General features: G+C 41.8%; 5 non-coding genes across 5 annotated transcripts; 3 read left to right on the forward strand and 2 right to left on the reverse strand.

Annotated features, from left to right (window-relative positions):
• The first annotated feature begins 1,579 nt into the window (after positions 1–1,579).
• On the forward strand, positions 1,580–1,653 carry trnan-auu (transfer RNA asparagine (anticodon AUU)). The gene has a single exon. It is a non-coding gene; the product is annotated as a tRNA-Asn (tRNA).
• A 1,536-nt stretch (positions 1,654–3,189) lies between these two features.
• On the forward strand, positions 3,190–3,271 carry trnas-uga (transfer RNA serine (anticodon UGA)). Its single transcript has one exon. It is a non-coding gene; the product is annotated as a tRNA-Ser (tRNA).
• Positions 3,272–4,831: 1,560 nt separating this feature from the next.
• trnar-ucg (transfer RNA arginine (anticodon UCG)) lies at positions 4,832–4,904 on the reverse strand. The gene has a single exon. It is a non-coding gene; the product is annotated as a tRNA-Arg (tRNA).
• A 1,140-nt stretch (positions 4,905–6,044) lies between these two features.
• trnan-guu (transfer RNA asparagine (anticodon GUU)) lies at positions 6,045–6,118 on the forward strand. Its single transcript has one exon. It is a non-coding gene; the product is annotated as a tRNA-Asn (tRNA).
• A 7,036-nt stretch (positions 6,119–13,154) lies between these two features.
• LOC148633412 (U4 spliceosomal RNA) lies at positions 13,155–13,296 on the reverse strand. Its single transcript, XR_015933961.1, has one exon. It is a non-coding gene; the product is annotated as a U4 spliceosomal RNA (small nuclear RNA).
• Positions 13,297–15,061: the final 1,765 nt, after the last annotated feature.

Here is a 15,061-nt window from a genome sequence, read left to right on the forward strand (position 1 = left end):
GTGGCCTACATATTGACGCAATGATCGAACTAACTGACATGTTCTGATTCAGATCCCCTGCAGTTCATGCCAATTAGAACAATAGCAATGCTGAGTCCTCCCCACCCTACCGAGCACAAATTCAGCTGCTCTCCAGTTCTGTTCTGCATGTTTTTTCATTGCAATTGAGCTCGGAGCTGGAAATGATCTCCATACAGTTCTGTGTTCACTAGCCCGCACTTGCGTGCTAATTTACGGGTTGTGGCAAATGCTTTTCTATAGTTCATATACATGACGGCAACCTGTTACCGAGGAACCTGAGAGGTTTAAAAGCCTCACGAGCCAGGCAGGACTCGAACCTACAACCTTCTGATCTGAAGTCAGACGCGTTATACATTACGCCACTGGCCCATAGAACATGCGCTTGCACTCCACCACAGAGAGCTCTACACTGCTACTAGTAGTACACTTCCCCATCTAAATTTTCACAGCAAGAAACTTGTGTTTCCTACTATTTTTATCAGGTTTAAAATATCATCTCCTTAAAACAGAAAAAGTGTTGATGTGTCGTGCTGAAATTCCGATTGATTTTGAATTCAAAGAAAAAAGGTTTTCTTCCAAAACACCATGAAATTGTCACATCTTGCAGACAATAGGTGTATTCCATGTTGAAAAGAGAAGAAAGAAAACCATGGAGCCTTTTACAGGTGTGAGGCTTCTTCAGGTGTGAGAAGACCTCACAGTCGAAACGCTGTGTTTCCGTTCTTCTCTTTTCAGCATGCAATAAACCTATTACTTGTTCCTTTGCAGCCGAGGCATGCTGACGTAGCTACCCAGCTGAACATCTTGCAGACTCTACAGTACTTCTCTCCTGTAGAAGTAAAGCAGGGCTTGCTGGGTGAGCTTTTGCTCCGGTAAATTAGGTCACGTGTCATGTTAAATCACTTCTTCTAAACACAACATTTGCTGGTGCTAGCTTTCCCCATGAAAAGAGACATTTCCCTTACAGTACATGACATATCGTTTTTATTCTATCAATAAGTATAGAAATTAAACAAAAGAAAAAATGGTGTCGCCAAAGAATGCACAGCTCTGTCGCCCTGGGGAGGTGTCAAGGGCATTGAGCTCCTTGGACATGAAAAGTGCCCGATAAATGCCATTTCTCATCATTTCTCTTGGCGTCAGTTCTGCTATTAAATGGGACGGAGGCAACGGGCTCAGAGAGCAGAGTGCACACCGAACGCAGATGTGTCCAAGTGTCTGTAAAAGCGCGGTGCTCCGCTGACGCTGTTCCCTAGTGGCTTAAAGTGCCTGCCTAGTAAGCAGGCGATCCTGGGTCTGAATACCAGCGGTGCCTCTCTCCGTGTCTTGTTGTGCCGAATGTCTCATTTCAGACAAACATGTACAGCTTGGTTCAGTTTAATGCAATAATTCATTTCCTTTCTGGAATAACTTGTTTTTGAATAAATCCATACAGCTTGTGAAAGATGAAATCCATTTCTTGGTTGTCAGTGGAAAAAGATGGCCGGCTGCAAGAAGCGCAAGTGATTGTTTTCTTTGACCATAAACCTGCAAATGTAGGGAGCACAAGCGGCTGTCAGTCTCTGTGGCGCAATCGGTTAGCGCGTTCGGCTATTAACCGAAAGGTTGGTGGTTCAAGCCCACCCAGGGACGCCTGTCTCAGTTTTTCCAAAGTAAACATCATCACCGCTAAAGAAGATGGCACAGAAGGCTCCACAGTCGAAACGTTGTGCTTCTTTTCTTCTCTTTTCAGCATGGTGTAAACCTTTGCTTGATCCTTTGCAGCCTACGCATGCTGACACAGCTACCTTTCTCTTAACGCGCCTCAATCATTATTCACCAAAACCATCAGCAGAATGTGTCGCCTTTGTGGTGATGTCACTCCTCTGCTTCACAAATGTCCTTAGTGACGGACCATTTCTTTCTGCCATTTTTCCGGAGCGGTTATTGATTGCTCCATCATTTCCCTCATACTTTCCATCCCTAGATTGAAAAAAAAAAAAAGAAACAGGCTGACAGGACGACAATCAAATTGCAAAAACTCATCAAAGCACTCGATAGAGTATTTGAATCCACAAGTAGCTACGAGAGACTTTGTCCTGGCTTGCATGAAAGTCGGAAAATGTCAAAAAGAAAAAGATGGTGGCTTTTCCATATCTGTTCTTTTATTTTTAGTTCGTTGGCTCTTCTGTCCATTGTCCTCCTGCCTGGCTCTTGACCTGTGACTGTCTGAACGCACACATTAGACTTTCAGGCGGGGGATTTGTCCTGAGCCTCTGTGAAAGACCCACCCACCCCCATAAATAACTGGTCTAGAAACACATGAATGCAAAACTAAACAACAGCTTAAAGAGGAGCTCCAACTCAGTGCCATACTAATGTAAACGAAGTAATACTAAGACATGTTCTTATGGATTTGTCTTACCTTGAGATATGTAATTGGATTTCAGGATTAACTTCCTCATTCAATGTAGTGGTGATTCTTTGCCTGGTCAGTACCTGGGTGGGAGACCTCCAGCGAACAATTAAGCTTGCTGCTGGAAGTGGTGTTAAGAGACTCTTAGGATCTTCCAGAGGTCTCTGTCCAATAGCACTAGTTGCCTTAGAGCTGGCTCAAACATTGCTCAAGAGTCTACCTTTCACAGATGCGCAAAGATGAATGATGGGGGTGCACGCTTCAAGGAGCCTTCCAACTGTAGGGACCGATTAGAGACGATCCGTAGCATGTGTTCGTTTCCATATACGCCCCGTGTCTCAACGGTAGGACAGAGTCAAATACTGCCTCGACACGTAACAGCGTTATATTAAACCGCAGGACTTGAGGGCTGTTTTGTTTGAATGTTCAAGGCATTGGTAAGAGCGTAGGTCAAGGGCCATTGGTGCATCTCCTGTAACTGGAGCAAAAATGCTATTCAAAGTGCAGTGACTAAAATCGTCGTCCACATGTCTCCGTTGTTGATTGCTTTCTGTCTAAGAACGTTCTGTTTTCATGTCCGAACGGGAAGACTTTATCATTCCAACTTGAAGCCACCCTTAAGTCCTCTGAGGTGTGTGTGTGTGTGCTTGCACGTATGGCGTAAAAGGTTTCTTAAACGGAGAGCGAACTTGAAAAAAGTTGCCTCCGCTGCCGCCGCCGCCTCGCACTCCCTGTTCGATTGTAGCAAGAAGGCAGCGGCCGCGGCGCTCGCCGTAGTCGTGGCCGAGTGGTTAAGGTTACGGACTTGAAATCCGTTGGGGTCTCCCCGCGCAGGTTCAAATCCTGCCGACTACGGTGTCCTTTGCATTTGGTTGCGTGCGTGCGTGTAAAAGGACCAGCGCCGTTTCGTTTTCGCTGGGACCTTTAACACTCTAAATCGCCTGGACCCGCAGCCTGTGAAATCGATTCTTCAGCACCCACGAAGGACGCTTTGCCGCTGGACACAGATACCGATGCTTTTCTGCAACGAGCTTTCCAGCTGAATTTTCTCGGCAGCTCCGTACTGAACCTGTTCTCCATTGCAACATAGCGGAGGCTCGTCACGTCTATAGCAAGGCTGTGTAGGACCGCATATGCCACAGTGACTTGTACACAGACCACATGAAAGGCAAGCAAAATACACTTTTAAAATTCCAAAGACTCACAAGGTCAGAGGAACAGCGATGACCTGAACAGATCTGTTACAGAAGTCTAGGTTGACCTTTTTAGAGCTGTAATTGCATTTTTGTTTAATAGAAGATCAAATCTACTCGCATGTACCAGCACCTTACAGTTTATTGATGTTAATTCTGTTTAAGTAATAAGATTGCTAACGATGTTGGACTTTAGCCGGTGTTTTTTAGAACAAATTGCTTACACTTCTGTAAGGAATACGCAGTACGTGCCTTTGTCAGTCATTGCTCACCATACCTGTAACTTTCTTATCTAACTCACTTCCTCAAATGGTGAAGGTCCACAAACAAATGAAAAAAAAACCCTTGATGTAGATGAGGTGCACAAAAAAGCAGCCCCTGATAGTGTATAACACATTTATACTATTGCAGAGACACATGTAACTTATATATATATACTGTATATATTTATATATGAAACAGAAATAGAAACAGAAACAGGAATCGCTTACTCACCTGGAGAATCTCTGTAGGAATATCTAGCATTTATCAATGGAAATAAAAGCTGCTTTAATACAGTGCATGTTCAAACTCAAACCCTCAGCTGCTGTTCTTGTTTGTTTTGGGACAAATTGCAACTCAGCATCGCATGAGCCGTTACGTACCCTTATCTGTTAGGGAATTTCAAGGGAGGAGTTAGGTCAGAATGGGTAGGCTGCAAAACAACAAGTAAAGATTTATTCCAAGATGAAACGTTGTGGCGGTTTTCTTATCTTTTCAGCATGGACTAAACTTTTACGTGTTCCTTATATGCTATATATGTATATATTAGCATCAATGTCGTTCTTAAAAACTAACATGAAATTGTCAGGGACATTCAGCTATATACAAAGACGAGACAGACAAAGTAATAATTCTGTATTAACGTGGCCTACATATTGACGCAATGATCGAACTAACTGACATGTTCTGATTCAGATCCCCTGCAGTTCATGCCAATTAGAACAATAGCAATGCTGAGTCCTCCCCACCCTACCGAGCACAAATTCAGCTGCTCTCCAGTTCTGTTCTGCATGTTTTTTCATTGCAATTGAGCTCGGAGCTGGAGATGATCTCCATACAGTTCTGTGTTCACTAGCCCGCACTTGCGTGCTAATTTACGGGTTGTGGCAAATGCTTTTCTATAGTTCATATACATGACGGCAACCTGTTACCGAGGAACCTTAGAGGTTTAAAAGCCTCACGAGCCAGGCAGGACTCGAACCCACAATCTTCTGATCCGAAGTCAAACGCGTTATCCATTACGCCACTGGCCCATAGAACATGCGCTTGCACTCCACCACAGAGAGCTCTACACTGCTACTAGTAGTACACTTCCCCATCTAAATTTTCACAGCAAGAAACTTGTGTTTCCTACTATTTTTATCAGGTTTAAAATATCATCTCCTTAAAACAGAAAAAGTGTTGATGTGTCGTGCTGAAATTCCGATTGATTTTGAATTCAAAGAAAAAAGGTTTTCTTCCAAAACACCATGAAATTGTCACATCTTGCAGACAATAGGTGTATTCCATGTTGAAAAGAGAAGAAAGAAAACCATGGAGCCTTTTACAGGTGTGAGAAGACCTCACAGTCGAAACGCTGTTTCCGTTCTTCTCTTTTCAGCATGCAATAAACCTATTGCTTGTTCCTTTGCAGCCGAGGCATGCTGACGTAGCTACCCAGCTGAACATCTTGCAGACTCTACAGTACTTCTCTCCTGTAGAAGTAAAGCAGGGCTTGCTGGGTGAACTTTTGCTCCGGTAAATTAGGTCACGTGTCATGTTAAATCACTTCTTCTAAACACAACATTTGCTGGTGCTAGCTTTCCCCATTAAAAAAAAGAGACATTTCCCTTACAGTACATGACATATCGTTTTTATTCTATCAATAAGTATAGAAATTAAACAAAAGAAAAAATGGTGTCGCCAAAGAATGCACAGCTTGGACATGAAAAGTGCCCGATAAATGCCATTTCTCATCATTTCTCTTGGTGTCAGTTCTGCTATTAAATGGGACGGAGGCAACGGGCTCAGAGAGCAGGTTAAGTGCACACCGAACGCAGATGTGTCCAAGTGTCTGTAAAAGCGCGGTGCTCCGCTGGCGCTGTTCCCTAGTGGCTTAAAGTGCCCGCCTAGTAAGCAGGCGATCCTGGGTCTGATTACCAGCGGTGCCTCTCTCCGTGTCTTGTTGTGCCGAATGTATCATTTCAGACAAACATGTACAGCTTGGTTCAGTTTAATGCAAGAATTCATTTCCTTTCTGGAATAACTTGTTTTTGAAGAAATCCATACAGCTTGTGAAAGATGAAATCCATTTCTTGGTTGTCAGTGGAAAAAGATTGCCGGCTGCAAGAAGCGCAAGTGATTGTTTTCTTTGACCATAAACCTGCAAATGTAGGGAGCACAAGCGGCCGTCAGTCTCTGTGGCGCAATCGGTTAGCGCGTTCGGCTGTTAACCGAAAGGTTGGTGGTTCAAGCCCACCCAGGGACGCATGTCTCAGTTTTTCCAATGTAAACATCATCACCGCTAAAGAAGATGGCGCAGAAGGCTCCACAGTCGAAACGTTGTGCTTCTTTTCTTCTCTTTTCAGCATGGAGTAAACCTTTGCTTGATCCTTTGCAGCCTAAGCATGCTGACGCAGCTACCTTTCTCTTAACGCGCCTCAATCATTATTCACCAAAACGATCAGCAGAATAATTCACTTTGTGGTGATGTCACTCCTCTGCTTCACAAATGTCCTTAGTGACGGGCCATTTCTTTCTGCCATTTTTACGGAGCGGTTATGGATTGCTCCATCATTTCCCTCTTACTTTCCATCACTAGATTGAAAAAAAAAACAGAAACAGGCTGACAGGACGACAATCAAATTGCAAAAACTCATCAAAGCACTCGATAGAGTATTTGAATCCACAAGTAGCTACAGATGCAGCCATTCAAAATGGGTGAGGTATTTCACGGCAAACCGCGACACGCCCACCGGGGTATCACGCGGTATCACGTGTGTCACGTGACTAGCTATCCGGCGTCGCCTTGTAAAACCGCCAGGGGGAGCTTAACCTCTCATGTACAGCATTCGAGCCTTTAATTTTGAACTGTGTATCACAGCATGTTAATCATCAGTCATTCAAATGTTGGTATATTTTATGAAAGCAAGATTGCTCAGTTGGACAAAAGTACACAACCTACCTTTATCAGAAATATTTATGCATCAAAGCCTTTACTGAAGATATTACTAATAGTATTAATAATGGATGACTTTGGACAAGCTGTATACTCAAAGTATAATTTCTTTAGCACATTTGTACAAGCACTTGGAATCTGTCCAAGCCATACTTTGTCAGGCATTTTGTTTTACTTCAACGGGGCATAAAAACTTCCTTGCTTTTAACAGGGCGTTTCATAATTTCTACTACGAGAATGATTTAAAATGCGACACCTATCATTCAACTAGAGCTTAAAATATCACAAGGAAAAATACACACCGGTATTCCATTTCTCCCTAAACATTGTAAGCTTCGAAGTCTTTAACTAACGTGATACCGGATACGTCAACAAGCATACTTTTAGAATTTGATTAAAAGGGAATATAATATGGAATCGCGTATCTCAAGAATTTAATAACGGTATGATTATATCCGTGTACTGCGGCAGAACTGTGTAGGGCTGTTTCGCCTGCTTGATCATGCGAGCTGTCTTGTAGCCTACTGGTCTAGGTGCATGACTACCAACTGGTAGGTTGTGTGTTCGAATCCAGCTGCTGCTGGACTTTTCATTTTTATTTATTTATTTTTTAATCGCGTAACATAAACATATTACCGTATGCAAACTGTACTGTATACAATATGTATATGTTTATTTAATGTCTTAACTGTGCCCGTTTAATTGAATTAAAAAAAAAATATTTAACACGAACATTAAGCTGTTTACATCTTCCGCCTGAGAACAGTCACCCGTTGCTACCCAACGCAGAATGATGATTGGCTGACACTATCTGACACCCCTCTGATTGGAGAAAAAAGACGTGCTGGTGTGCTATACCAGGAAGAGGATTTCTTTCTATTCAAAACGTGTATTTTAAAAGTTTAAGAAGTAAAAACCTTACAGCGTACACAGATTTCTAAACTGATCAGGATCGTTATCTTTGTCTTATGCATAATAATGTTCACCGCTCTGTCCAGCAAATTAATAATAAACTTTATTTTATATAGCGTTTTAAACAAATAAGTAATTAGATTGCTCATAAACCTAATCACTTGCTTTTTCTTTTTATTTAGGCTCAGATTTCAACTATAGATCGTATTATTAATAACCATAATAACAACCAACCAACAAAAACAACCATATAAACATAATGGTGGTGCTGGACCTTCCAGTTTTATTTATTTATTTTTTAATCGCGTAACATAAACATATTACCGTATGCAAACTGTACTGTATACAATATGTATATGTTTATTTAATGTCTTAACTGTGCCCGTTTAAGTATTGAATATTCATATCTAATTTTACCACTGAAGGGAAATCTTAACATAAACATACAGTATATGGCTGGTCTCGGTACTTTAAAGAAAAAAATACACACCAGTATTCCATTTCTCCCTAAAGCTTCGAATGAAACCACTAAATAAAGACATAAATATAGAAATCTTAAGATTTGTTTTATTTAATGTTGGTAGCAGGATGAACTGTCAGAGTGTATATTTTGTCGCAAAGTTGCTACAAGATGTTAACAGTGAAAAAGGTATTTAGAAATGAGTTATTTGAAGATGAAAAAGAAAACATACACGAAACATGGTTTCATTACGACCAGAATCGGTCTTGAGATATTTTTAACTTGATTTACAGTATTTGAGAGGTATGTCTTAACACCGATACTACAGTGCTTAAGTACTGCTCACGTATATGTTTCTAGGTTTATATTATGCATTTCATACGGTCAAATTACTTTTGAGCAACTAATAAGAAGCGCGAAACGGTATGCGTTTTAGTTTCGTTTTGTGCTGGAACCCGTGGATTGATTAGAGATATCAAGTACATACAAGTCATTTTTTAAATGTTGTAGTTCGTCTTGAAAAAATGTTACGAGTACATCATCTATCAACAATTACACAGGTTCTGTTTCCATATTGCGGATTTTGGTTAGGTACAGTATTATCAAATCCAGTGGCGCTGTGTGTTACTTTACTGAGTCACAATCTGTGATTGAAACCTGTAAAACCGGTTTAATTCGTCACAGCCAGCACTCTTCAGGTGTGAGGGTCTTCTGCTCAGAATGAAACGCTAAAATGTTTGTGTATATTCTAATGGTAGTAGGGGCAGGGTGTGGGGGAACAGGTTTGTTCTTCACACCTGAAACATTTTCTCTGAAAGGATTTTCTTCGAAGTTTAACCGATCTTGTTACAGCATGTTACAGTTTACTATTATTAACCATATTAATTTTAAGTGCTTAATGTAAAATCTTGTAAAAATATATTTTCATTGTTCAAATATACATTAATATACATTAAGTCTGACTATCATATAATAAGTTAAATACAAAACTAAAGAAAAAAATAGGGTTAAATATAATTCAAAATATTTTGCTAACAATGTTAACTGTTTATGAATAATAAAATGTATTAACTAAGGAGTAGGATGGCACAGTTGTTAGTATGTTTTTTGTTTTGTTTCTTTTTCATAAATACAACAGTAGTACCTGATGTCTCAGTGGCTTTCAAAATTAAATTATGCATGTAAACCTGTGAACTAGAAAGATAACTAAGATTTTAATACTAATTAAATGACCGCGGGCACTTCCCACCCCCTCTACATTCTCAGAGTAGAACAGACTAACCTTCTAATGAAAGACGGTCCACCCCCCACGGACAGGAAAAGTGCCCACAGGCACTTAAACTTAATATGGTCAGTAACGGTAAACAGTAACATGGTAAGAAGGAGCACGTACAAACGTTTTCGAAATAACCACATGTAAGACTCTGATCCTAAAAATGTTTAGGGAGAAAGTGGAATACTGGTGTGCTTCCAGAAGAATCAGTATGGCTCAGAGATTAAATAAAACTTCACAGACATTAACGAAGAGCATAACGCGTGTACTGTATACACTGCAAGTACTGTACAACCCAACTCTCTGCAGGAGTGCTGGCTGTGACGAATTGAACCGGTTTCACGGGTATTTTCAAAGTAGGAGGCGAGATTTCCAGCGAAAGACACCCCCTCAAAAACCCAGTAAATACAGTACTTACTAGTTAAAGGCTAGGCTCCCGACTACGGCGAAAGGAACCCTTCTTTCATTAGAAGACAATGAACATATTTTAGCCCTGAATGAATTAATAGCAAACATGGTTTACATAAAAGACATTTTTCCAAGAAAGTTTAGCCTTTGTCACTAATGAAACCACTAAATAAAGACATAAATAGAAAAATCTTAAGATTTTTAAAATACATGACTTTGCTAAAATTTATTTGAAAATAAAAACAATTACAACCGCCAGGGGAAAGAGAGAACAGGGGAGGGATGTTGGTTTTGCATAAGGGGCGGGGCTATGGAAAGTAGGTATGTTTGGGAATGTGTAGTTACATGTTCTGGCTGTTTGTGAATTATCGTTGTTGAGTATGGAGTGTTGAGGTATTGATTTTGTGTAATGCTTTATGTTGAAAATTGAGGTGGATTTTGTTTATGATAAACAGGATAAACTGGGATGGGAGGAAGGTTTGGTTTTGCATAAGGGGCGGGATTATGATAATTGGAGGACTTTGCGAGTGTAAAATGGTTTGATTATTTGATTTTGTATTGTGGTTGTTATCTATGTTTTTGGTTGGTATTATGTTTATATGGTTGTTTTTGTTGGTTGGTTGTTATTATGGTTATTAATAATACGATCTATAGTTGAAATCTGAGCCTAAATAAAAAGAAAAAGCAAGTGATTAGGTTTATGAGCAATCTAATTACTTATTCGTTTAAAAAGCTATATAAAATAAAGTTTATTATTAATTTGCTGGACAGAGCGGTGAACATTATTATGCATAAGACAAAGATAACGATCCTGATCAGTTTAGAAATCTGTGTACGCTGTAAGGTTTTTACTTCTTAAACTTTTAAAATACACGTTTTGAATAGAAAGAAATCCTCTTCCTGGTATAGCACACCAGCACGTCTTTTTTCTCCAATCAGAGGGGTGTCAGATGGTGTCAGCCAATCACCATTCTGCGTTGGGTAGCAACGGGTGACTGTTCTCAGGCGGAAGATGTAAACAGCTTAATGTTCGTGTTAAATAATTTTTTTTTTAATTCAATTAAACGGGCACAGTTAAGACATTAAATATACATATACATACTGTATACAGTACAGTTTGCATACGGTAATATGTTTATGTTACGCGATTAAAAAATAAATAAATAAAAATGAAAAGTCCAGCAGCAGCTGGATTCAAACACACAACCTGCCAGTTGGTAGTCACGCACCTAGACCAGTAGGCTACAAGAAAGCTCGCATGATCAGGCAGGCGAAACAGCCCTACATAGCTCTGCCGCAGTACACGGATATAATCATACCGTTATTAAATTCTTTAGATACGCGATTCCATATTATATTCCCTTTTAATCAAATTCTAAAAGTATGCTTGTTGACTCCGGTATCACGTTAGTTAAAGACTTCGAAGCTTACAATGTTTAGGGAGAAATGGAATACTGGTGTGTATTTTTTTCTTTAAAGTACCAAGACCAGCTATATACTGTATGTTTACGTTCCAAAATTAATATCGTTTATGGCCTTCACACGCGTTACAGTATGCTCCTATTCTTTTTATGCTCAGCTACTAAGATTTCCCTTCAGTGGTAAAATTCAATATCTACAACGGGCACAGTAAAGACGTTTACAGTAAGTCTTTCTACGACAGACCAACGGACCACGAGTGCCCCTGTCGGTCAACCAATCACGCACCCCGGTATCGCGTGTCATCTTACCTGCGGTACGTGTCTGTACCGCTTACTTTGAATGGCTGCATCTGTACGAGCAACTTTGTCCTGGCTTGCATGAAAGTCGGAAAATGTCAAAAAGAAAAAGATGGTGGCTTTTGCATATTCGTTCTTTTATTTTTAGTTCGTTGGCTCTTCTGTCCACTGTCCTCCTGCCTGGCTCTTGACCTGTGACTGTCTGAACGCACACAGTAAAATTTCATGTGGGGGATTTGTCCTGAGCCTCTGTGAAAGACCCACCCACCCCTATAAATAACTGCTCTAGAAACACATGAATGCAAAACTAAACCACAGCTTAAAGAGGAGCTTGTCATGACCGCCAGGCAGTTAAGACCAACTCATAAGCGATCTAATCAGCACCAGCAGTGGGTGATTATTAACAAACGCCGCCGCACGAGTTAACCCACCTGCACACACTCCACCGTGCGGTACGCAGTGCTATTTTTACCATCTTTACCTGCTTCCCGCTGCTCGGTATTGAGTCTACTCCTTGAGAGCTCTACCTGGCGTTTTTCCATTACCTCGTTTATTCTGGATATTGGACTCCCCTTCTGCCTTTTCGACTTTGGACCTCGCCTCTCACCTCGGACTGTTTGCCACCAGTGTTCTCCCTGGATTACGACTTACCTTACGCCTCTTGACCACGAAACAAAGCAAAGCAGAGCAAAACAAAACGAACAAACGAAAACCCTCACGTCCCGCACTTGCATATAACGCCGTTACGTGCCCAAGCGGTATTGTATGTCATCCTAGCACTGCACCCCGGGGCGTACGGTATATGGGAACGAGCACACGCCATGAATCGTCTCGAATCACTCCCTACAGCTGTAAGGCGCTTTGAAGCGTGCACCCCCAACATTCTTCTTTGCGCATCTGTGAAAGGTAAACTCTTGAGCAAACTCTGAACCAGCTCTAAGGAAACTAATCCGATTAGACGTTACTTTGACTCATCCTTTAAGGGACCCTTGTTAATTGGAGAAATCAATGATTTCGAATGAATTCTGTATGCGTTAAAAGACAGCTATACACAGAAAACATGCAGGACACTGCTCATGATGTTTCCCGAGCCGAAACACAGTGCGTTTTTCCAAGCCATTTGACAAAGCCCGCCCACTGAAAACTGCAGCAGATCGTGTAAAGGCGTTCAACTTTGTAACTACTGCACGCACAGGAAGCAGAATAAATTCCTCTTTTCAAACTGTCAAAGGTATGCTGCAGGACATCGCACAATCTCTTTTGAACGGGGACAAACGATTTCTTATGGGGCGCAGTAAGTACAGACGTTTATAAAGCTCCACTCATGCCGACGATGCAGCATGAAGAAGCGCAACCTAACGTTTGACAGACAAAAGCCGGGGGCCGCTACGAGCAATATGAAATCAAACTGACAGCACACGGCGTTTCGCGCTGACTCAAAAGTGATCTCGACAGACGCTGTTCTCTGCATAACGCTGAAAGAGCTAAAGAGCGTTTCTGTTGAAACGTAACAAGCTCGTTTCTTTCTATCATGATGTCACCATGACAAAATCTGTCTTTAAACACCTTGCTCAGTCTCTGACGAGACTGTCAAAAATTGCTTTCGCCGATTGTATTGCAAACCGGCGGAAGGGGGGTATTGGGAAAAGTTTTCAACTAGTAATAATCGCGCCTCGGCTAAACCTCACAGGCTACGATACTGCCACTGCGCAAAGCTGACGGTTGCCAGGAAACCGCGGGGATCCTACGGAAATCGTTATCAATCGTCTCATGGCATGTCGTTGCTGTAACGCTTCATATTTGTCGTCTTCTTCTTCTAGCTTGAGGTTTTGAAGAATTTCATGACAGACAAGGGCAACGTCGGAAACAAAGGCCGTTGTGAGAAAACCGTTGCTTATTTTCAGCAGCAGGAATACAACCCTTTAAATACAAGATGACAGAACAATGACGAAGGGCATGCCGGGAGGAACTCATGCACTACAGAGGAAAGGGGGCGGGCACGTACAGTTCACATTCAAGCCACAAGTACTCTTCTCGGATGTTGCATAAACAAATCCTAACGTCCTGAAAGCATTGCAGCATGTTTGTGTCCCACTTCCCGTGGTTGCACGACGACTGACACGAACGGACAAACACAATCTGTGGCGTTTAGAGTGACATAGTCTTGCAGGCATCGTGCTGTCTCACTGCAATACTATACCGCTGGAGGAAACAGCCCGGGTTCGATGAGCCTTGGAATGTGACTTGGAAAGTGAAGCCTTTTGAAAGAGGTAAAACACTGCTCAAAGGAACTGAGGGAGAATCTTACAGGGGATTCTGAGCAGTGTCTAAATAAATAAATTCTTCAGCGTCCGCGGATGGCATTTTGCAGCTGGAAACAGATGTCGACGCTTTTTGAACAGAGCACCAAAAAAGCGTCTTTTTTGAAGGTACAGGTATTGAGCATTGGTGGTTCAGTGGAAGAATTCTTGCCTGCCAAGTAAGAGGCTCGGGTTCGATTCCTGGCCAATGCAGTGGCTTTTGCATGCTCACCACTATACCACCAACACACGCCCACAGGATCCCAGCAGGACACCACCAGAGAATGATCACGATTTCGGAAGCTGTCTCCGGGACGTTCTGATTCCACACATCCTGAATAAATCATGATATTGTTAGTTGCTGTAGCTAGACGTTCAAATGAGTTTCATGGCCAGATGGACTGTTTCCTCCAGCGGTATAGTATTGCAGTGAGACAGCACGATGCCTGCAAGACTATGTCACGCTAAACGCCACAGATTGTGTTTGTCCGAATTTGAACTTTCACAAAATCATGCTAGCAGACAAATGCGCCTCAGAGGACTTAAGGCTGGCTTCAAGTTGGAATGATAAAGTCTCCCCGTCCGGTTAGGAAAAGGGAACTTTGTTAGACAGAAAGAAGGAAGTAACAATAACGGAGAATTGTGTGCAAGGATTTTAGAAGCTGCGCAGCCCTGCAGTTTCAATAGCCCTTTTATTCGTGTTAGATGCTGGAATTGCCTATTTTTGACGCTCTTACGAATGCGATGTCAACGAAAACAGAACAAAGCACAAAAAAACCCTCAAGCCCTGCAGTTGGATAGAATGCCGTTACACGTCCAAGCCGTATTTGACTTCATCCTACCATTGCAACACGGGGCGTATATGGAAACGAACACACGCTACGAATTGTCTCTAATCAGTCCCTACAGTTGTAAGGCGCCTGGAAGCATGCACCCCCATCATTAATCTTTGCACATCTGTGCAAGGTAAACTCTGGAGCAGTCTTTGAAACGGCTCAAAGGAAACACGTGATTGATTCCATGTGCATCTGGTGTTCATTTCTTATTTACATTTAATTCAAGGGAAAGGCTTGGGTCAGTTTCAGACGGCCTCCAACAGCGAGATTCAAGCGCCCCACCTTCAGCCCAATCTGCGCCACCAGAACGCCAACGGCTCCTCTGCTCTCCGGGGTGCGGTTGTGA

This window comes from Lepisosteus platostomus, unplaced genomic scaffold (assembly GCF_059453375.1).
Source record: "Lepisosteus platostomus isolate fLepPlt1 unplaced genomic scaffold, fLepPlt1.hap1 Scaffold_47_H1, whole genome shotgun sequence".
NCBI lineage: Eukaryota > Metazoa > Chordata > Actinopteri > Semionotiformes > Lepisosteidae > Lepisosteus > Lepisosteus platostomus.